This window comes from Rhinolophus ferrumequinum, chromosome 16 (genome assembly GCF_004115265.2).
Source record: "Rhinolophus ferrumequinum isolate MPI-CBG mRhiFer1 chromosome 16, mRhiFer1_v1.p, whole genome shotgun sequence".
Lineage (NCBI taxonomy): Eukaryota > Metazoa > Chordata > Mammalia > Chiroptera > Rhinolophidae > Rhinolophus > Rhinolophus ferrumequinum.
In genome coordinates, this window is record NC_046299.1 from 25,192,996 (window position 1) to 25,215,407 (window position 22,412).

At 38.4% G+C, this 22,412-nt stretch overlaps 1 protein-coding gene and 1 pseudogene across 1 annotated transcript in view; both read left to right on the forward strand.

The window, feature by feature from the left end:
* Positions 1–22,412, forward strand: part of HPSE2 (heparanase 2 (inactive)) — a 520,430-nt gene that overhangs the window by 164,220 nt on the left and 333,798 nt on the right. The gene's annotated exons all lie outside the window — the stretch shown is intronic.
* On the forward strand, positions 8,853–9,083 carry LOC117036099 (small nuclear ribonucleoprotein G-like; annotated as a pseudogene).

Sequence of the window (22,412 nt, forward strand, 5' to 3'; positions counted from 1 at the left end):
ATTGTAAACCAATATTGTCTCAATAAATTTAATTTAAACTATAAAAAAGTTAACTACCACAGTTCACTCAGTATGAAATAGCTAATTTGAATAGCTGTAACTATGAGGATTGAGTTGACAATTTAATAACTTCCTGAAAAGAAATTTCCAGGCTTAGATGCTTTCACTGGAGAATTCTACTGAATTAACAGCAATTCTATGCAATTTCTCCAGAGAATAAAAGAGAAAGGAACATTTCTCAATTCATTTTATGAACCTAATATTGCCCTGGTATCAAAAACTTGAAAAACACAGTACAAATAAAACTACCGACCAACATTTGTCATTAATATCGATGCAAAAATCCTTAACAAAATATTAGCAAATAGAATTCAGCAATATGTAAAAAAGAATTTTATACCATGATCAAGTAGGGTTTATTCCAGGGTTATAAGGGTGGTTTAGTATTAAAAAAAACAACAACAATAAATGTAATCTACCATATTGACAGACTGAAGAAGAAATAAGATATATCAATTGATGCAGAAAAGCTTTTAATAAAAGTCAACATTTGTTCAGATAAAAACTCAGAAAAATAGGAATGTAGGGGAACTTCCTCAATTTGATAAAGAGCATCTACATAAAAGGTACAGTTAGCATTATACTTAATGGTGAAAACCTAGATGGTTTTTCCCTAAGATTGGGAACAAGGCAAGGATGTCTGCTCTCACCATTCTTATTTAAGATAATGCTGAAAGTTCTAGCCACTGCAGTAAGGCAAGAAAAGGAAATAAAAGCCATGCAGAACAGAAAGAAAGAAATAAAACTGTCCCTATTTGCAGATGACATGCTTGCATATGTAGAAAATCTTAAGGAATTTGCCAAAAACAAACAAACAAACAAAAACTAGAATTGAAACGTTAGTTCAACACGGTTGTAGGATGCAAGATATAAGATCAACATATAAAAATGTATTGTATTTCTGTATATTAACAATGAATATGTAAACATTGAAATGAAAAACACAATACCAATTGTAATCACTCAAAAAGGTGAAATGCTTAGGTGTAAATCTACCAAAATATGTACAAGATTTGTATGCTAAAAACTATAAAATGCAGATGAAAGAAACAAAAAAGAGCTAAGTAAATGGAGGGACATACCATGTTTATTTATGATTGGAAGACAACATAGTAAAATGTCAGTTTTCCCCAAATTAATATACAGATCTAACATAATTCCTATCAAAATTTCAGCAAGATTTTTTGAAGCTATAGCAAGACTATTTTAAAAGTTAAATGAAAAGGCAAAGGAAGTAGAACAGCTAATTTTGAAAAAGAAAAACAAAGTGGCAAGAATCAGTTTACCAATTTCAAGACTTATTAGGTAGCTAGAGTCATAAAGAATGTTTTTATTGGTAGAGACATAGACACATAGATCAATGGAACAGAATAGAGAACCTATAAATAGCCCCACAAAAATATGCCCAATTGATTTTTTGACAAAGGTGCAGAAGCAATTCAAGTAGGAAAGATAGACTTTTCAACAAATGGTGTTGGAGCAATTGGACATCCTATATCTCACACCTTATACAAATATAAACTCAAAATGGATTATAGACTTAAAATATAAAACTATAAACTTTCCAGAAAAAAAAAATAGGAGAAAATCTTCAGGACCTAGGGTGAGGCCAACAATTCTTAGAGTTGGCACAATCCATAAGAAGAAAAAATTAATACATTGGTGTTTGTCAAAATTAAAAGTTTTCTCTGTGAAAAGCCCTCTTAAGATAATATAAAGACAAGCTACAGACTGGGAAAAAATATTTGCAAATCATATGGCTGACAAAATAGAATATATCATCGGCCCTCTGTATCCGTGGGTTTCACATCTAAGGATTCAACCAAACGTGGATCAAGAAAAGTCCCAGAAAGTTCCAAAAAGCAAAACTTGAACTTGTCATGCACTGAGCACTGTGCTGAATTCACACAAATGAAATGATGTGTAGGCATACCCTGCTGTAGCCTATATGCAAATATGGGTTATGCGCAAATGCTATTTTATATAAGGGACTTGAGCATCCACAGATTTTAGTATCTGTGGGAGGTTCTGGAACCAATGCCCAGAGGAGACTGAAAAATAACTGTATAAAGAACTCTCACATGAAGAGGATATATGGATAGCAAATAAGCATATGAAAGATGGTCAGTACCATTAGCCAGTGGGGAAATACAAATTGAAACTACAATGAGGTACTGCTACACACCTGTCAGATTGGCTACAATTAAAAATAGTGACAATACTTGCTAGTGAAGATGCAAAGAAACTATACATTGCTGGTGAGAATGTAAAATGGCACAGCCACTTTGGAAAACACTTTGGCAATTTCTTAAAACTATTATGCTACCACCCCTTGACTCAGCAATTATGCTACTGGAAATTATCTCAGAGAAATGAAAACATGTTCACACAAAAACTCATCCATGATTGTTAGTAGTAGCTTATTTATAATAGCAGAAAATGTGAAACATCCTAGAAGTCCTTCAGTGGGTTAATGGTTGAACATTAATGGTTAAACAAACCATTGGAATACTACTCAACAGTGAAAATAAACAGACTATTGATACATACAACAACTTGCATGAATCTCCAGATAATTATGCTGAATGACAAAAAGCTAGCCCCCAAAGTTTACATGTTGAGTGATTCCATTTATGTAACATTCTTGAAGTTACAGAATTACAGGGATGGAGAACAGATTAGTGGCTGGCAGGGGTTAAACTGGAAGAGGGGGGATGGGCATAGAGGGAGATAGACCTGGCTCTAAAAGGAGAATCTGAAGGATCCCTGTGAGGATGGAGGTGTTCTGTTTCTTGACTGTTTCAAGGCCAATATCCTAGCTGTGATGATGTACATCTAGTTTTGAAAGATGTTACCATTGAGGAAAGTGGGTAAAGGGCACGTGGGATCACTCTGTGTTATTTCTCAATTATCTCAATAAAAAGTTTAATGCTATAGAAAAATAAAGTAGAGCAGTATAAGGGGAATTGGGATTTCTCGATTTGCAAGGAGGATGTATGATTTCAGAGCAGTCAGAGTGTGTTTAATTGAGGCAGTGACCTTTGAGCAGAGTTGAGAGGCGGGCGAGTTAACCATGCGTCTATGTAGGTGAAAAATCATTCAGCTAGAAGAACAGCCAGTGTAATCAGTAGCTTGATTGTAGGACTTACAATTAACTACTTATATATTGTCTGCCCCTAGAATCTGAGTTTCCTGATGCCTATGTCTATGCCTTATTTGCAATGTATATTTCCAGTGCCTAGCTAGACACATAGACACAACTTCCTTAATTCTGTTCATAAACTCAAACTTGTTTTTCATTATATAGGTCTAACTCTCCCACTCTTCTTCCTAGAATTCTATTTATTATATAACAAGTAGGATTACGACAGGTAACTTTGTTGTTTATAGACATATTCTGTTGTTACAGACATAACTTTGTTGTTACAGACATATTCTATCACCAGAAACAAATAATCTTCATCTTTGTCAATCAAAGATGCACTAAGAGCCCTGAGGAGGGGGCAAACCATTTCTGTTCCCTTTAGTTCTCCTTTCATTTCATAGAATCTGATTCAGAAAGGTGCTCAGAAGTCTTTCATTTGCTCCCTCCATCCCCTCTGTTCTTCCTCATCCCTTTCTCGTGGTGTGTCAGTTTCATGTAGTTGCCATGTTTTGGCTCAATGATTGTGAGAATCCTCTCTTCTGTGGAACGCGTTGGAGGCAAAAGCACCTCTTTTGCTTAGCCTGATGGCCTTTTGTAGCTTAACTTCAATTTGTTAGGCTCTCAGACACTCTATCTGTCACCAAGGAGTGAGGATAGGTTACAATGAAGTAGATAGAGTACCCAATCTTGTCACTCTTGATAGTCATAATAGTTGAGCACTTTATATGAGCACTTTATATATGTATCAAGCACTGTGCTGAGAGCATGACATACATTCTCTCTGTTAATCCTCAACTACCTTACAAGGAAGATACTATTATTGTTCTTGCATATACTGATGAGGAAATGGAGATCCCGAGAGGCTGAATGGCTTGTTCAGAATAACAGGACCAGCAAATGCCAGAGCTGGGACTTGAACCCTTGTATCTATATCAAAATCTAGATAAGACGTTATCTAGATTTCTTTATCAGTTGGATTCATAGTTGAAATTACATAACCCACTCGAGCTAGTTTAAGAATAAAGGGAATTTTTTAAAGGATCGTAGGTAGCTCACAGAATCTCCAGGAATGCCAGAGAGGTCCTAGAGTCAGCCCTTTCATTAGAGCTGATCACTTGTGTCTAGCACACAAGTCTTTCTCCACAAATTGTTACCTACTAATTTATAGTTACTAACCTTTACCTTAAAAGAGGAGCATGAGGGTAGGTGACAGAACACCATGGAAAATGTTCTCTTAATCAGGTACTCCTGCACCCATGGAAGGAGGTCTGTGACTACACTGATTTCAGAGAATTTCCTCACGGGATGTTAGCTCCAACTGCTAGAGAACAGACTTGGAAAGAGAAGGTCTGGGGGCCGGCACGGTGGCTCAGGCGGTTGGAGCTCCATGCTCGTAATGCCAAAGGCTGCTGGTTTGATTCCCACATGGGACAGTGGGCTCTCAACCACAAGGTTGCCGGTATGACTCCTCGACTCCTGCAGGGGATGGTGGGCTCTGCCCCCTGCAACTAACAATGGCAACTGGACCTGGAGCACGACTGAAAGGACAACAACTTGAACTGGAAAAAATCCTGGAAGTACACACTGTTCCCCAATAAAGTCCTGTTCCCCTTCCCTAATAATATCTTTAAAAAAAAAAGAAAGAGAAGGTCTGTGCTGATAAATGATGTCACAATTGGGCAAAGGAGCATGTGCTAATGAACCATGCAAAGCCCCAGTCACTAAAGCTGGGGTTTTACAGATGTGTTTTTATGGATCCTTATTTACCATGAACATTTAGATGGTAATTGGAGCACAAATTGTCTGTTCAAATAGTTATTCCAGCCTTCCCCTGACCGTCGTGATCTCCTGGTAATCCCTGTTTTTGCCCTCTCCAGCTGTCTGCCCCTCATTCAGAGAGAGGCCACCTTCCCCTTTGCCGCTGTGAGTGAAAGCGTTGATGTGTGGCCACTTACAGAGCATCTCAGCTTTCCACTTCAAAAAGAGGCCAGATTGCTTTATATGGTCACTGGCTTCTCCAACGTGAAAAGCAACTCCGTCCACTCCCAGAGCAGATGTCCCCACTGCTGACAATGACCTAAATAACAGCGATTTCCAGTGACTGAGTACTCAGTACGTGCCAGGAACTGTGCTAAGTGCTCTGTCTGCTTTGGCCCATTTCCTCCTTCCAACAAGCACACACTAGGTACTATTATTCTGATCAGTTTACAAATGAGGTTCACTGAAGACCAGAGACAGAAAAAACTCGCCTAAGGTCACCCAGTTTCAGCACCTAATGGAACCGGGATTTAGACCCCAGTGTGTAGGAGTACAGCGCCTGTACACTTGGCCATGCCAGACTCCCTCCCTGGACTAGGATTCTTGTGTGTTGACTTTGAGACGATGTCATCCAAATACTCCTCTGGCAGCTGGATGAAGCTGCTTGCAGCAGGAGAGGCAGCTTCTCGGAAGTGGATGAACGTTGTACTCTAGAGAAGACTCCGTTGTGTGCCTGAGTTGCTGTGCCCTGGGGCTCAAAGAGGAGACGGTGATTGTGTAAGCTGAGAATTCACTTGGTTCAAAACAAAATTCTTATGGATAGCATCTTCACTATTTTTAGTTCAATATGGTTTTTATGGGAAGTTTAATCTAATTTAATTCAATTATATGAAATGTTAGTAAAAGATGTTCTGGATGTTAGGATGGAACATACTCCCCAAGGGAGGTGGGTAAGTCATTAGGAACAAAATGTCTGACCGTGAGGGCTGTTAAACACTGGGTCAGTGTGTAGTCTCTGGGAAAATCCCGAGGACCAGCCACATTTCTGTCTCCCAAAGGTGGCTCAGGTGTGATACTCTCTTTAGAGGGCCTGGCATTTCCTTGTGAATCTTATTCCTCATAAGCTTAAACTACTGTGTCGGTTTAGGTCCTCTGAGAAGCAGGCACCAAGAGAGGAATTAGACATGTACGAGTTCTATGTGGAGAAACACCCATGAAGGGTGAAGGGAAAAGGAGCAGGAGTAGGCAGGGAGAACCTTCAGACAGCGGTGCCGGTCTGACACTGTAAAAGGAGCAGCAGGCAAGAAAATTGGACAGCAGGAGCTTCAGACCACAAAGTAGTTCTGAGAAAGTCTTGGCTGGGTTGATGGGAGTCTTTAGGCAAATGTTCCCCATTAAAGAAATTTGTGTTGGGGGGAATGGCTTCATTGCACCTGCTTAGTCATTGTCTGGGAGCAGCATGGAGGTCAGAGGTTGGAGGGTGGGGTGGGGAGCGTGGCCTCTGAGTGAACGCTGCAGTGGATCTAAAGGTACAGCAGCTGGAGGCTGTCAGACAGCTATGCTTCTAGCAGCAGGTTCTCTGGAAGGGACAGCTGAGTGGGCCATCTCCATGTCTGTCACCATTACATACTGCATTGCCAAACTGGGTACTTCCCTAAAATTTACTGCTAGTGTCAAGTGAGCCGGGAAGCAGACTTTGCATTTCAGCAGTATTTTCTCTGAAAATTAAATCCCTTGGCATCCAAGTGCATTGTCTAATAAAATTCCTTCATCCCTTCCTTTCTAGACACTATATTCAACTATCTGGTCTTTCATTTTTATTATTTTTCGAAATTACTAAAATTTTGCCATTTTGGTATCTAATAACTTGTCTAAGAGCTTCAAATTTATATTCCGATGTGAGTAGAAAGAACACTCTTGTACTTTTCACTTTCACTTTTCCATAAATGTTGACTGATCTAATACTATAATTTTGTCTCCAATATATTTAAAGTTCGTTCTTTTTCTCCATTTCCTGTGCTATTAGATTGGCTCAGTTCCCTCATCCTCACTTTCTTGGATTATTTTAGTAGCTTTCCATCTGTTCTTTCTGCCTCTGTCTTATCGCCGTTTGGTTCACCTTCTGTACAGGTACAAAACACAAATGTGACCTTTTTAGGAAACCTCCATGGCTTATTAGCATTTCGAGGAACAAAAATCCGAGCTCCCTAGCATGACAAGCGAGACAGTTCATAACTCTGCTCACCTTGCTAACCTTTATCTCCTTCGATTCTCCTCCATGTGCTTTCTATTCCAGTGCTATGGAACCAATTGTAGTTCTTCACACTGCCCCCCCCCCCGGTGTATATATGCTTTCCTTTGTCTAGACTGTGCTCTTTTGTGTCCACTTGACACATTGCTACTAAAACTCAGCTGTTACATTTTCTTTGAAGCTTTTCCTGATTTCTGTTCAGAATTGACCATTTCATCTTTTATTTTCCTACTGAATCTCCTAGCAGTCTGTGATTGTAAGCTCCATGTTTTGTGTTATAATAATTTGTACCCTTTCCTTAATGGACCATGTTGTATCTTATTTTTCTTTACAGCCCTTGTGCATGGCACAGTGCATGGCCCATGAGAGGTGCTAAGTAAATGGTGAACTGAATCAAAATGGAGTGAATAGTGTTTGTACTGCCCACAATGTTTACCACAGTCTCCTTGAACAAATATTTGTGAAATGGGATGTAAATGAATGAAATGAAAATGTATTTAAGGAACCATACAAGACCTCAATTTCAGTATCCATTAAGTGGACTTGTTGTTGATGATGTTTACATCTGATCAGTTTTCATTACTTGAGGGCAGTTGCCTTACTCGCCTTACTATGGGTCAGCACCATTCATATATGTATCATATATGTTTATATAAATGTGATGATGCAATAGGCAAGACCTGAGGGTCTGAGTTACCTGGTAAGCATGGCCCTGGTATATCATTTTAATTTCCATATAACGTGTTTGTGAACGATTATGTTGGGTTGTATCTTCAATGTGATAGCTCTTCATTAAAATTTCCTGTGGGCACTGCCTTCAGAAAGACTAACAAAAAAAGAAATGTAACTTCCTTGTTAAATGCCTACCAGAATCCCTTCTTTACAAGTGTTGCTACATATATATTTATTCCTTCCTTCCTTTGTTTCTTTTATTCATTCACTCATTCATTTATCTTTTATCTTACAGTGGTAAGTAAAAACAATCCACAAGGGAAAAAAAAGTAGATGCCAGTTATTGAGTGCTCATTCAGGCATCAAACTAGGTGACTTACTCCTCAGAACAGCTCTTTAAGGTAGTAGAAAATACTCTTTTCATTTTAAAGATGAATAATCGGATGTTCAGAGAAGTTAAATGGTGGAGCTAGGACTTGAAGGCAGGAGTTAGTGATTTGAAATAAGCCTCGTTTCAGAGTTGATTTCAGAATCATTCCCATCTACTCACCTGAAGATTGCTTATGTACTTTATTTATATTGCTGCGTTTTTCTTCTACTCAAATCAGGAATCTGATGATACCAACTTTTAAATTAGATGGCAGACAGAATTAAATTCTGAAAAACCATCATATTTATTGAACATCTAATGTATATAGTTAAAATGTTTGTAGTGTAATTTTTATTTTGCCTATAAAGAATTGTTTCTATTAAAAATGCTAATGATACTTCCTCAAATTCCTCCAGTTTTCAATCAGCTAATGGTGAAGGAGGATGCCGGGGAGGGTGTCCGCATTTAAACTGACAATGACAAATTAGTCTTGGGTGGATCTGTATTTGTGTAACATTTATAAATGGCTTCCTCCAAGCATGAGGGAGGCCACGAGTTCCATTTGGAGGCATCTTTGAGCCCGTTGAGTAGACATCATGAGCAAAGCTCACCCTTCCGAGATGAAAAAATTTGTGACAAGAAGTTATCATTGCAGTTAAATAAACGGTGGCAGATATGTCCAAGGAATATTGCAGGGTTTTGATCCCTTTATGAAACCTGTGATAGATGAATGTGTGGCGACGGCAACTCGTGGGCAACAGAGCAATATCGGAACGGCGGTAACAGGAGGAAATAGTATCATGTTAGAAGCCTTGGAAGGAGTATAAGGAATGGCTGTGTTCACCAGAGATCAACAGCTTCCACATGTCCCCTCTCCACGGCACCTGTTTTACTACAGCATAAAAATCAGGTCGTGTACATTTTCATACAGAACTTTTTTGTTAAATAAACATTTGTAAGAGTGAAGAAGAACAAAGTGGCTTCCTCCTTTCCTAGTTCCCCTACAAAAAAAGCAAGAATTGAAAAACCTGGCACAATCTGACATAGTTGCCAAGTCCCCATCTGAGGCCTAAATTTTGCTTTTAATAAAGACAGACCCCAGTCTAGCCCGGGGAGCTCCAGTCAGACCTGTAGCAGCCTCATTTCCTCCCAGTAGGAGGCATGGTAGATGCTCTAGAGATACAGCAATGCTAACAGGAAGGGCTGACCGAGGAGGGGAGCAGGGCCTGAGCTCCTTGGAGAGGAAGGGGCCAGGCCTATGTGTTAAGGCTAATCAGAATAGATGACCTGATTATCTCCCAGAATATAAACATGCCCAAAACTTAATGGTTCTATTTCTGTTGAAAGAAATCAAGAAACAAACTTGGTTATGTTATTTGGAATAAATCTGTGCAGATGGTAAGCAGAACCAGAAACTGTTTGAAGTTTCATGACAAGCTAGGGGCATACATGAATATGATAACTTTCAAAGCACTTGATTTTATCAGTGTGTTTACCTATCTGTCACAATAGAGCATAAAACGAAGGAATGCTTGCATAGACTGATATCTGAGAAATGTGTTCCTGGTAGCTGAGAAGCAACAAGAGTCATATATCAGTTTTCTGCTCTTTGTTAAACGCAGCAATAAACTAGTTCTTCAAAAATCACCTAACTGGGTGTCAAATAGAGTGTGACAGTGGGCAGATTTATAGCAAGGGGTAGACGTTGTCTGTATAACAAATTGTTCTCTTGCACCAGTATTTCATGCCCTGTGCAGATAAATCAAAAGCAATTTGTCACATTCTCAAAAATTCACTCCCATTAAGTTGTTAAACAAAGCAAGTAATTGTGTTACACAGTTTTCTATTCTTTAATCTTCAACCAAAGCACACCATTTAGTTCTCTGACAAACCTGGATGGTTATCACAGCTGGAGCAGAACTGGTTAAATCTTATTCTGTCTTCCAACAGGGAGCTAAAAGTAATTGCAAAATATTTTGTCCCCCTTGGCTCTGCGTGTACATTTAAAATTAAATTGGTTCTGGTTAGCAAGCTAGAACAGGGCAACTAAATTGAATTTTCTAAGGAATGTTGTGAATCCTATGTGAAAAACAACAACAACACACATACGAAGTTTGTATGTTTCCTGTTATCCTTTCTTTTGTACTCTGCTCTCTCCTGTCTATTGTAACCTTTCCATACTTAACTCCCTGTCGGTAAGGCCAGCCTCCACCGTATCTCACTTGGGGTTTTAGATGCATTTTTACCCGTGCGTATTTCTCTGAATGTTTCAGACGCTCCTTCTAGTAACCCTTTCCAAACACTCTTCCTATCCCCAAGTGCAAATTGCTCTCTTTCTTTCTTTTCTCACTCACACACTTTTCATGGGATGAGATTATTGTTAGCATTTTATTGAGTTTGCACAGAGAAAAAGCAAAACAGAAAGACCAGAGACTGGGGCATGTGAAATGTTAGGCTGTTGGTTATGTTTTTAAAGCATGATCACAGACTTTGGGTGATGTTAACTTCCAGAGTAGATGATGACATTCTAGAGAAGATTCTAGAATTGTCCCCTTAGAACTACGCCTTTCCCTTCCTGTCGTTTTTCTTTTTTTAATTTTAACTTTTATTTGCTTGCTATAAAACTAATGCTTACTTGTTGTAGGAAATATGGAAAATTTAGAGAAGTATAAAGAAAAATACAAAAAATTTTATCCAAGTTTATTGAGAAATATAGATGTATGTAGGAGAAAAAATAATCTTACCATCAAAGATAGAAACAATGAATGATATGTCATATTTCCTTCCAAACTTTTTTTAGTGCATAATACTTTCTATATTGTTAAAATTATACTGTATATACACTTTTGGATGTTTTTTAATCTTGGAAGGTTTTATAATGTTTTTTTTTTCCTTGAGTTGATCTTTGATGTAGGGGCCTGGCCTTGGGGCAAAGTCTACCATACATTTTCCTTCCATTATTCTCTGAATGTTTAGCTAGCAGGACATCTGGAATGTGATAAGATTGGCTTCAGTTTGGCAGCAGATGGATCTCTGTCTTCTAAGCTCTTCTCTCTTTGCCCATGAGGGTAGAGGGCAGGTATCTTAGTGCTGTCACGGTTCAGATTCCTCCGCTTCCATTAGGGTGATTTTTCATAGAGTAACTTTTGAAAGGGTAAGTTTTCTTATTAAACATTCATTCTCTATGTAAGAAGATACTGCATCAGACGTACATCCGATGTTACAGCAAGTTACTAAGTGCGACTGTCCTAGATTAAGCAGTGTTTGCTATTTGGCCTTTAGGCAACATATTGGAGCAATCTTAATCTTTATTTTATGGTTCCTCCCAAGAAGATGAATGCCCCAACTGATACTAAATGGTGTGGGTTTGAGAAATTCGTAGTATTTTTTTGTTTTGTTTTGCCTCTTATTTTTATTGAAGAAATAGCACTCGGTCTCATAATGCTTAAATCCTCCATTTTCACCTATTAAAATTTTATTTCCCTCACTGATCTTATGAGAAAGGGGGAAAAAATTAGCTGTTTACTTTATTCCCCATAATTGTTTGTGGATTTGAGGCTCCATCAGTCATTCAATATGGTACTCTGCTTGCTTTTATTAAGGAATCAGCCCCTTCTTTTTAAGTTCTTAAATTCTTCCCTTTCAACAAATCTGTTTAAAAATTTTTGAAGATCCATCTCACGTGCCCCCAGTGAGAGCTTTAATTTCATTTTATTTGCTCTGATTCAGGCATTTCTAAGCCATGCTGGGTGCTCAGTGGCTCACATCCCTGGGCGGTGAGTGGCATTTGGGCTGCACATTTGGGAAAATTTTAGACCAGTTTTTCTCACAAATGAAATGTCTTTATGATGGTATTTTCTGATATTTCAGAAGGAAACAAAAGCCAGGAATATGTCAGTCTTCTCTGAGGCCAGTTCTTTTTCCAGGTATTGCTGGGCCTTGCTTTGCCTCTACTGTTTACTAATTGAGGATATTACGAGAGGTTATAGAGGTTTACACACAATTTACTTTTACATGAAGATAGATGACAAGTGATTTCTGTCCTACAGCTCATCTCAACAGTTCTACCATTGAAGCAGATACGTGATTTCAATGGTGATCGATTTCCAATGTGTACAATAGTCAAGCTTCAGAGACAGTGACTTTAGTCATCTCTGGATGTAGGACTTCTAGGGGCTATTCAAGGTTTCAGTATAAAAAGGTGGGGTTCTTTTAGCATTTTGCAACTGAAGTTGTTGCTAATTAGATTATAGCATTACCTTGCATATGAATTATTTAATACAATTCTTTAACACATTTCTTTGGAATATCTGACATCTTTGAATAGAGAATCTTAACTTCAGCTAATGAAGTAGAGGGAGATAGAAGAAAGAAGAGAAACTTAAAACTTACACCAAATGACGTTGCTAGAGAATAATGGTCTACCAGGCTGGGTGTCCAGCTGAGGCAGATGTTAGCGGTTCAGTGGGTTGGTTTAAGAGATTATTACAGAGAACAAAGTCAGTTGGTAAACATAGGCCTTTTCTGTCTTTTTGCATCCTCCTCAAATTCCATGTCCCCAAATCTTGTTCACGGTGACCTGTCTCCTTATCCTTAGTGCAGCTTGTGCTATCAGTGTATTCGTTACAATCATTTATTACTTAAAATGTAGCCGGATACTATAGTAGACAAGTTATCATATTTAGATATATATCACATTAATTCTGCAAAGGTAGGTATTATTGTCTGTATTTTACAGAAGAGGAAAATAATCTCTTTGAGATTATGTAATTTCTCAATGTCAAACAATTTATAAGTGACAAAGCCAGTTTTTAAACCCATATCTATCTGGCGCCACAAATGGATCTATTTGCGACAGTCTCCTAATTTTTTTTGTCCCCACCTCCATCTAATTTCTAACCCCTCTTTTCTTTTTCTGCAGCACAACTATGTTAACATTAAAATATCAGTGTATCCTCAGTTGCCCAAACAATGAAGTCTAAATGTCTAGTTTGGTTTCAGCCTGATCCTAGCTGGATCCCTACCTCATCTCTGACTACTCTCCCACTCATTTCCTATCTTTCTACCTCCTGGCTCTTTATGGTCCAGCTGTTTATGCTTCAGATTTGTTGGCATTATCTGAATATTTCCTGCTCTTCAACATTTCTGTGGCTGTTTCAGTGCTTAGAACATATTCCGTCTGCCCCTTCTGTCTGTGAACTCCTAGTAATCTTCCTAGACCAGCCCCAGTGTTACTTCCTTTGTGAGGCCTTTCCCAGCTTTGCCAGGCAGAGTCAGTCACTGTGATGTCTGTACTTAGTTGTTTATGTGTCTGTCCCCTCTCAAAGGTCTTCAAACTCCCTAAGAGCAGGAGCCAAGCCTTAGTCTTTGTACCATCTCCTGCATCTCCTAGCAAATAGTCTGCTTATGGGCACCAATTAATGTGCTGTCCCTAGAAACTGGCAACCACGTTACGTCTTGGTCAAAGAAATACAATCCAAGATGAGAGCAACATTTGTTACAGTCCTCTTTGCCTCCAAACCACTCCGTCTATACCCAAACACTTGTTTCTTGTTGTCATCTGATACCTTCTCAACTTTTTCCCTCTCCTTTTTCTTGGCTAAGCTCGTCTTGCTTTTCTTCTGGTTTAATTCTGTCTTCCTTTTCTGATTCTTCATATTATGCATTTTCTTGTGGAGATAGAAATATCTTCAGAATAACTGGTGGAACTTCAAATCCACAAATAACTTAGAGGAATAGACAGCATCTGTAATATATTTCTGTTTCCCATACAATCATTGAGGAAAATGAAATTTTAGTAGGTGAATATGGGAGAGACCTCGTTCGATTTCTTCAACAAAAATAACAGGCAAAAGAAAACAAAAAACACAATGAATTTCTGAAGTCCACGCAGTTTAGTACCAGTTGGGGCAAGCATTAACCTTCGTGAAGGGTGGCAGGTGAAGCGGAGCAGGCAACAACTCGATTGCTTTTCGTTAAGCAAGGTCTTAGAGAAAGGCTGTGAAAACTCATGCTTGAAGATCTTTAACAACATCTTCGATCCATAAATGTATTTTGCGTTGAATTGGGTCTGGTGGAAAGACCACTGGATAAGATCAGCTGGCCTGGGTTCCAGTTCTCTGTTCTGGGTCACTCTGAATCTTCTAATGTGTTGTGCATTGTGGAAGCACTTTGCAAGCTCCCATGCAGTATTCTAACATTGAGTGATTCCTGTTCCTCTGGACCTGTCCTCCGGCCTGCAGTGAGCATTGTCCCTTCCTTCCACTAAAGCTTCTTCTGCCTTATCTCTGAAGACGTAGGATTTTTTTTTCTTTTATGTTTTCTTATTACATATAGCATACAAACTAAAAAGTGCATAAAACATATACACGTATGTACATGTAACAAATAGTTATACGTGAAATCTCATGTAACTATTAAGAAACAGAACACTGATGGCACTCCCTGAGGCCACCCCTCCCCCACCTCATGTGTCCTTTTTGCTGATTTTCCAAATATTTAGTCATGGTCTCTTTATCCCTTTCAGTTGTAACTCAGAATCCCCCTGGGGCCTGATGCTGTACTGCAGACAGTGAGGGCATCTGATAGGGGAAAGCCTTATCTAATAAAGCAACTCCATCTCATGGCCCCAGGTCCTCCTGGGGCACAGGTTCCGACTCCTTCCCTCCAAGCTGGCAGATTCTTTCCTCCCTCGCTGGGAAGGTAAGCAGGCAGCCCTAAGCGCTCCTGCAGGAAGCCCCATTGCATCCGTGATCTTGCTGGTGCCCTTCTCTCTCCCAACATAATTAGAGCTGTTCTTGTGAATACATTTTCCTTCTTATAAAAGCATTGTGGTCTCTTTTTAGAAAACATGGAAAAAAGTATACATAAGAGTATTAAGTAATCAAGCAGCGATAGCTTATATTTCTCTTGACTATTTTTTCCATATTTGAACAACTCATCGTCTTCTCTTTTTGTTTAATATGATATTACAGCTGTTTGCTCATGCCATTAAAGTTCTTCATTAAAATCATCTTCATGGTTGCCTAATATTCCACCACATGGCTATAGTTTCCTAAACATTCCTTTATGAATGACATTTAAGTTATTATTTTTAAAATGTTTATAAGTAAGCTTTTAGTAAACATCTTTGTACATACATTTTTGTCTGAATTTCAGTTTATTGGCTTAGGCTAAATTCCCCAAACTGATTTTTTTTTTTTTTTTAGTTGAAAGGTATTCATTTCAAAATATAACATTATTTTATGATTGTGGAAGTATTACATGTTCCTTATTGGCATTTTGGAAAATACAAGAAAGGAATAAAGATTATAAAAGTTACCCGTATCCATTACTGAGGTAACAAATAAACCCTGAAATGTCGGTAGCTTCACACATCAGCAGTTTCCTCCTCTCTCAGAGAAATGTGGCTTACATCTCTCCTGTGTGACTCTTTCAAGCATCAGGAACCCAGGATACTTCTCTTTGTGGCTCCAAAGTCACTGTGGTGTCACAGCTGACTGACAGGAGAAAAGGAAAGTGAAGTGTGGAATATCACACATAGAGCTACTGTGTTTCCCCAAAAATAAGACCTAGCCGGACAATCAGCTCTAATGCGTTTTTTGGAGCAAAAATTAATATAAGACCTGGTATTATATTATATTATATTATATTATATTATATTATATTATATTATATTATATTATATTATATTATAATAAAGACCCGGTCTTATAGTAAAATAAGACCGGGTCTTATATTAATTTTTGCTCCAAAAGACGCATTAGAACTGATTGTCCGGCTAGGTCTTATTTTCGGGGAAACCGGGTAGGCCTGGAATTGACAAATATTAATCCCACCCACATTCCATTGCCTGAGCTCAGTTATCCAGCCAAGGGAGCTATGTAGAAGGCTGCACGGGAGAGGATGTTTAGGGAAGAGCATTTCTCTTTTTATGCCAGGAGGAAAATGAAATGGCTTGGAGAATATGCCGCATTATTTTAAGCATATTATCCCCAGTCCATTCTTCTAGAAGTAACCGCTGTTAGTGTGTACTATGGTCCGATTGTGTCCCCCCGCCCAAATTCATATATCGGAAACCTAATGCCCAATGTGATGGCATTAGGACGTGGGGCCTTTGGGAGGTGAGTATGTCACGAGGGCAGAGAACTCATGAATGGGATTCGTGCCCTTATGAAAGGGGCCCTGGAAAGCTCCCTCACCCCTTCTACCACGTGAGGACACACAGAGAAGTCAGCAGGCCGTATCTTGGAAGAGGGCCTTCACCAAACCCAAACAGGCTGACACCTTGACATTGGACTTTCAGCTCCCAGAACTGTGAGAAATAAATTTATGTTGTTTATAAGCCACCCAATTTAGGGTATTTTGTTACAGCAGCTTGAATGGACTCAGATAGTATGCTGGTATATTCCCTTTTAATCTCTTTATGTAAGTATAGTGAATATTAAATAAAGTAGCAATTACTTTGTATATGTGTCTTGTGTCTAGTAGTTATGGCCTAACAACATATTAGGAACATTTTTATGTCACGAAATATTCTAACTTTGAAGATTTTTGAAGCTCTGGATGTATAATGACACATTGTTTTTCAAAAATGTGACATCAGCACTGTGTGAAAGTGACTTTGTGCTTCATCGTTTCACATCTTGCTCAGCCTCTTTTGGCCTTGGTTTCCTGATCTACCTACCTTATATAGTTGTTGTGAATATTTAACAACTTAGTGTAAGTAGAGAGCTTAAAATAGTGCCTAGCATAGAGAAAGTACTCAGCAAATATTATCTATTATTATTATTGTATGAAGAGACTTGAACTCCCCAAGTCAACTAACAGTTTTATTTTGTATCTTGGATACGTGTTGCATGCCTCTGTTTCATAGTGAGTGTTCTAAACACTTTTTAAGTAATATTTGATTTACAAAATAAGGTAATCTCTATTAAATAAGCTTAACGACAGCAGTGAAAGATTTTCAATAAACACTGAATGGTTGTTGGGGACGCAGGGAAGAAAAGGAAATTACAGTTTTTTGAACATCTACCATATGTGTACGTTAGACACTATTTTGTACATTTATGCCATGTCTCATGTAATTCTCTCAGGAACCCTGTAAAACAGCTGTTATTATCCAGATTGATTAGATAAGAAAGATGCGATTCAGGTAATTCATCTGAGAGCATAAGTGCTAGTAAGTGGTAGGCTCAGAACCCAGATCTGTCTCCATCAAAGTCTCTCTGCAATTCCATGATACCTCCTATTTATTCTGTCTTCTCTGTTGTACTGGTGGCGTGTTGATGTGGAATAATGTGCAGTTTTTAGGCCAAGAGATGTCAGAGCAATTACAGCCTATCGTTGAACACCCAAAAAAGAACCTGCAGCACATTTGAAAATCCTTTAAGATTGAGCTTTGCTGCTTTACTTCTCCATCTTCTTTTTCTCTTTTAGAGGTTTCGATTGAGAACCAGAAAGAGCTCTGAACTTTAGTATACAAACATTCAAACATTGCACTGGTATTAAAAACAAAGTAGAACGCTGTACCTCCTTACTCTGGTTGTATTGGTCCCTGAGTGCCCTGAGACCTCGGCTATGAATGTACATCAAAACACAAATCAGCTCTGCCTCAAAATTTTATATAATTACTTTCCTTGCTGGCCATTTAAAACCCAGTCTGGATTGATGCAGAAACTTGGGGAAGTTTGAGCACAGTTACCATTTAAGCTTCTTTTCCACATCCAGTCTCGTCAGTTCTCTCCTACCACCCTAGTTGGGGGTCTCTATATCCTTACTAATTGGACTGCTCTCATAACCTCCTAACAGATCTCCTTGCCTCTGATCTTTTTTCCTCCTACTTCATCTAGGTAAGTCTGTGGACCAAATCTGGTCTGTTTTTGCCCTGTCCTGAGAGCTAAGAACAGTTTTTCCATATTTAAAGGGTTGGGGAAAAAAAAGATGTGACAGATCCTGACAGTCAAAATTATTTACTTTTTTACAGAAAAAAGTTTTCTGACACTTGATCTAGATTATCTCCGACAGATCAATCTATGGAAAAACCTCTCACAGAGAACATGAGATGTATGACATAATGAGATGAACACTAGTCCTGGACTATGGAGTCTGGGCTTCCGGTCCTCTGTCTGTTTCCTCATTTAGAAAGGGAAGTGAAATAATATGATCTTTAAGTTCTTCTTGTTTTAACATTATAACATTTGTTTTTCTTTTTAATTTTTAAATGTATCTGAGTAATTCATGTGCATGAGAGATGTTTGACTCTGTATATACAGTGCAAGGGTTAGGGATGCCAACCCCCTTGGAGTCGAAAATCCATGTATAACTTTTGACTCCCCCCAAACTCAATTACTAATAGCCTACTGTTGACATAAACAGTCAATTCACATATATTTTGTATGTTATATGTATTATGTGCTGTGTTGTATTCTTACAATAAAGTAAGCTAGAGAAAAGAAAATGTCACTAAGAAAATTGTGGGATTTACAGTATTTATTGAAAAATCCTCATATAAATGGATTGTGCAGTTCAAACCCACATTGTTCAAGGGTCAATTGTAGAATATACCGGGGTGCTAAAAAAATGAAATGTATACACACTTTAAGAGGTCTCTTAAAATGTATATACATTTTTTGGCACCCTCTGTATATGTATGTGTGTGTGTGTGTGTGTGTGTGTGTGTGTGTGTGTGTTTCTTTAAAAGTGTCTACCACAGGATGGCCACGGGTTTGAAAATTAATCTGGGGAACGTAATTTGGTGGTTACCAGAGGGTAAGGGTGTTGGGGGGTGGGGGATGAGGGTGAGGGGGATCAAATGTATGGTGATGGAAGGGGAGCTGACTCCGGGTGGTGAACACACAGTGTGATTTATGGATGATGTGATACAGAATTGCACACCTGAAATCTATGTAATTTTACTAACAATTGTCACCCCAATAAATTAAAAAAAAAAGTGTCTAGATGAAACTTTTCGAGCCTTTTACACACACAAATATACATACACATACATACATAAATACACATCTGCAGTTTTTTCCGATTTAACGATATATTGTGGATATCCTAACTTGTCAATGCGTAAGATATTTTGATTTAAAAAAGGCAATACAGTGGTCTATTAACCCTGCAGGTGTGTGCCATGGCAAATGGAAAATTTGCATTTGTGCCTTGAAATGAAAAACTCTGTGAAGCTCTGATCTGGGCTATTCCCCAGCCTTCATAAAATGATGGTGTTAAGTTATTCCATATGGATGAGAGTTGTTCTTTCTTTTTCAAAGACTTATCTTCCTCAAACGTGCTATGCTTATTCTTGATCTCGTTCATGCTGCTCTGTTTTGCTTGAATTACCTGCAATATTACTTCACATTTATCCTGATTCTTCCAGCTCTCCAATATTGATCTTTGTCTTAAGATACCTTTATTTCTGGGAAGTTTCACATCTCATTGTTTAAGTCTAATTTACTCTTTTTTGTTTTTTTTAGAATGCTACTCTTTTGATCTTCTCTATTCTCTCTATTCTCCAGAAGTATAGGACTTGACTTTTAAAGAGACTGCATATAAGGACATTATTTCTGGCCTCAATTTTTCCGAAATCACTCACTTACAGCAGCTTCCTGTAAGTGAATAATATAGTTTAGTTTCTTAAAAGACATATAACATTCTGAAAAATTTTATTCTATTTAACAAAAATTATAGAATCCTAGATTTTATTGATAAGAGGGGCCCAGATAATCATTTGTTTTTGTGAATGTCGTTAGACAAAAAAGGCATCATTATCTCTATTTGACACAGATAATAACAGAGGCTGCAAAAGATTCTATGATTTGTCCAAATCTATGTGAACTAGTCATTTTTCTCTCTGGAAGAAAATTAAGCAGGTCCTTTCCTCTTCTCAGATTCGAACACAGTATTCAATATGTGTACACAAAGTGGCAATAATTTAAAGCATGCGCTTCAGAGTCAGAAAGACCTGGCTTCAAGTCCTTCCTTCATTATTTCCTAGCTGTGTAACCCTATAGACAAAGTAGTTTATCTGTGAAAGCCTTGATTTCTTTATCTGTAAAATGTCCATAATAATAGTACTTCCTCATAAGATTTTTGTGAAGATCAAATACCTAAATACACTATAAGACATGCTTATCATAGCTCCTAACGTAGAGTAAATTGAAATCATTGTTATAAATATCAAATGAATAAATTACCTTCACTATTAAGTTGTGATCATACTCTAGCACTTTCAATTATTGGCAAATGCCCTTATGTTTAACCTATATCCTTTATACTAAAATTTTACTTTCTATTCTTATACTGTTGGTTTTCTCCTTTTCACTTGTCTCTGAAATAAATCCAACTCTTTCACTTTTCCTCTAATGTTCCTTTGGCATCCCTGACTCCTCTCTGGGTTTTCCGTAGCTCATTCAGTTGTCATGTGCTGAGTTGAACAGCATAACTGAGCAAGAACCTGATCAACTACTCAGTGTCCTGGGCTATGCAGAGACCCATGATGTTCCTGATATCATAGTTTCTTCACAGTGAAACTGTGTGGCAGTGGTTTAGTACCTCCTTGTCTTGCTGGTTAGATTTCCCAGAAAGCAGATTCTATGATGGAGCTTAGCATAGAGGGAGTTTTTTGGGGAGTGCTGTCAGGATCTACACTTTGCGGGGAAAGGAAAGAGGCAGAAATGGGCAGAGGCCGAAGTTGATCTGTGGTACATTCCAAAGGAGAGATCAGCAAATTCAACCAAAGCTCTGGAGCCGGGATGGCTTTTCAGAGTCAGATGAGATGGTCCGTCTTACAGACCCTGACATTAACCAGTCATTGGATGCAGGCTGCATGACCTTGGAAGAAGCAGCTTTTCTCAGCCAAGTGCAATTCCTGGGGAGGGCTGTCAGCCGAGGGTTGTCAGCAGTCCTGAAGAGGTGTCCGGCAGATGCGACAGTGTCCACTGTCACTTCTTTTGTGCAGTCGTTTGCCCTAACCCTGAAGGGTATTGTCTTCCATTGTCGCTACTGAATACATTTTCTTAAATTTCCAATTCTGTCTTCAGTTTCTGTCCTTCTGGTCTTGCCTAAGAACTTAAACCGTGCATCTGAACCCAACAAAGGACTTTTCAGTCCAAGGCCTGTAACTTTCAACCTACTCCTTTTCAGCCTTTGTTGAATGTTGGTGGTATTTAAAGCAACTCATTGAAAAAAATCTTTATAACCAGTTGTTTCTAATGCTGGTCTGGGACGGAGGGCCACCAAAATGCAATGGGTAACAATCGCTGCCTCAATACTGGTAGGTTGGCTGGATAGGAGTCATTGGGGCCTGGACATTTAAGTACTTCTCATAAAATACTTCCGTTTTCCCAAGTTTACTTTAGTCTCTCTCCCCTCCCCCACCCCCATCTATCATTTGCTGGGTTTCAATTAGAAGCACTTGTTAGTAACCATGATAAATATTATGTAGGATAAATGCGAACATTTAGCGCGTATATGTGATTGAGGTTATCGATTATCTCTCTTTAGCTCCTGTCTCTTGTTATGCCCAGATAAGTGAGAACTGGCAATAATGTGTTAAATCTTAAAGATTTTTTGAAGATATCTTACATTTTTTTTGTCATTAAGATTGAAATATATATAAACAAGAGTTGGGAATTGAAATATTAAACGTCAAATGATATTGTTAACTCTGCTATATTATATTGAGTAGTATCTAAGATTACAATTTCAATCGTCTGCTTCTCTTTAATGTAGACCATCTGTCTGTAGAGCCACCTTTTACCATTTTTTTATTTCTTGACTCTATGGATTTATTGATTAACTTGTTCTTTAGCTTAAAACTTCCTCAATGGTTTTTTAAATATAGGGAGGGATAGGCTATATGCAGAGAATCCACAGTTTTTACCAGAGATCACTGTTATGCAGATAAGCAAGTAAGAAGTCCACCAGAAAACACGCTGTTCTTGTTAAGGCCTGTGTGTGTAGCCGCTTAGGTCCTCATTTGTGGGAGATTGGACTACAGTAAAACTTTGTGTTTAAATTGTCCTGGGAAAGGTTGTTGTCTTCACAGAGCTAACTTCCCTTTCACCTTTAAAAGAAGATGCATGTGCCTGATATGGGTATGGCGAGCTCCCAGCTCTCACTAAAATTCCTCCTCGCCTTCAGATCTCAGC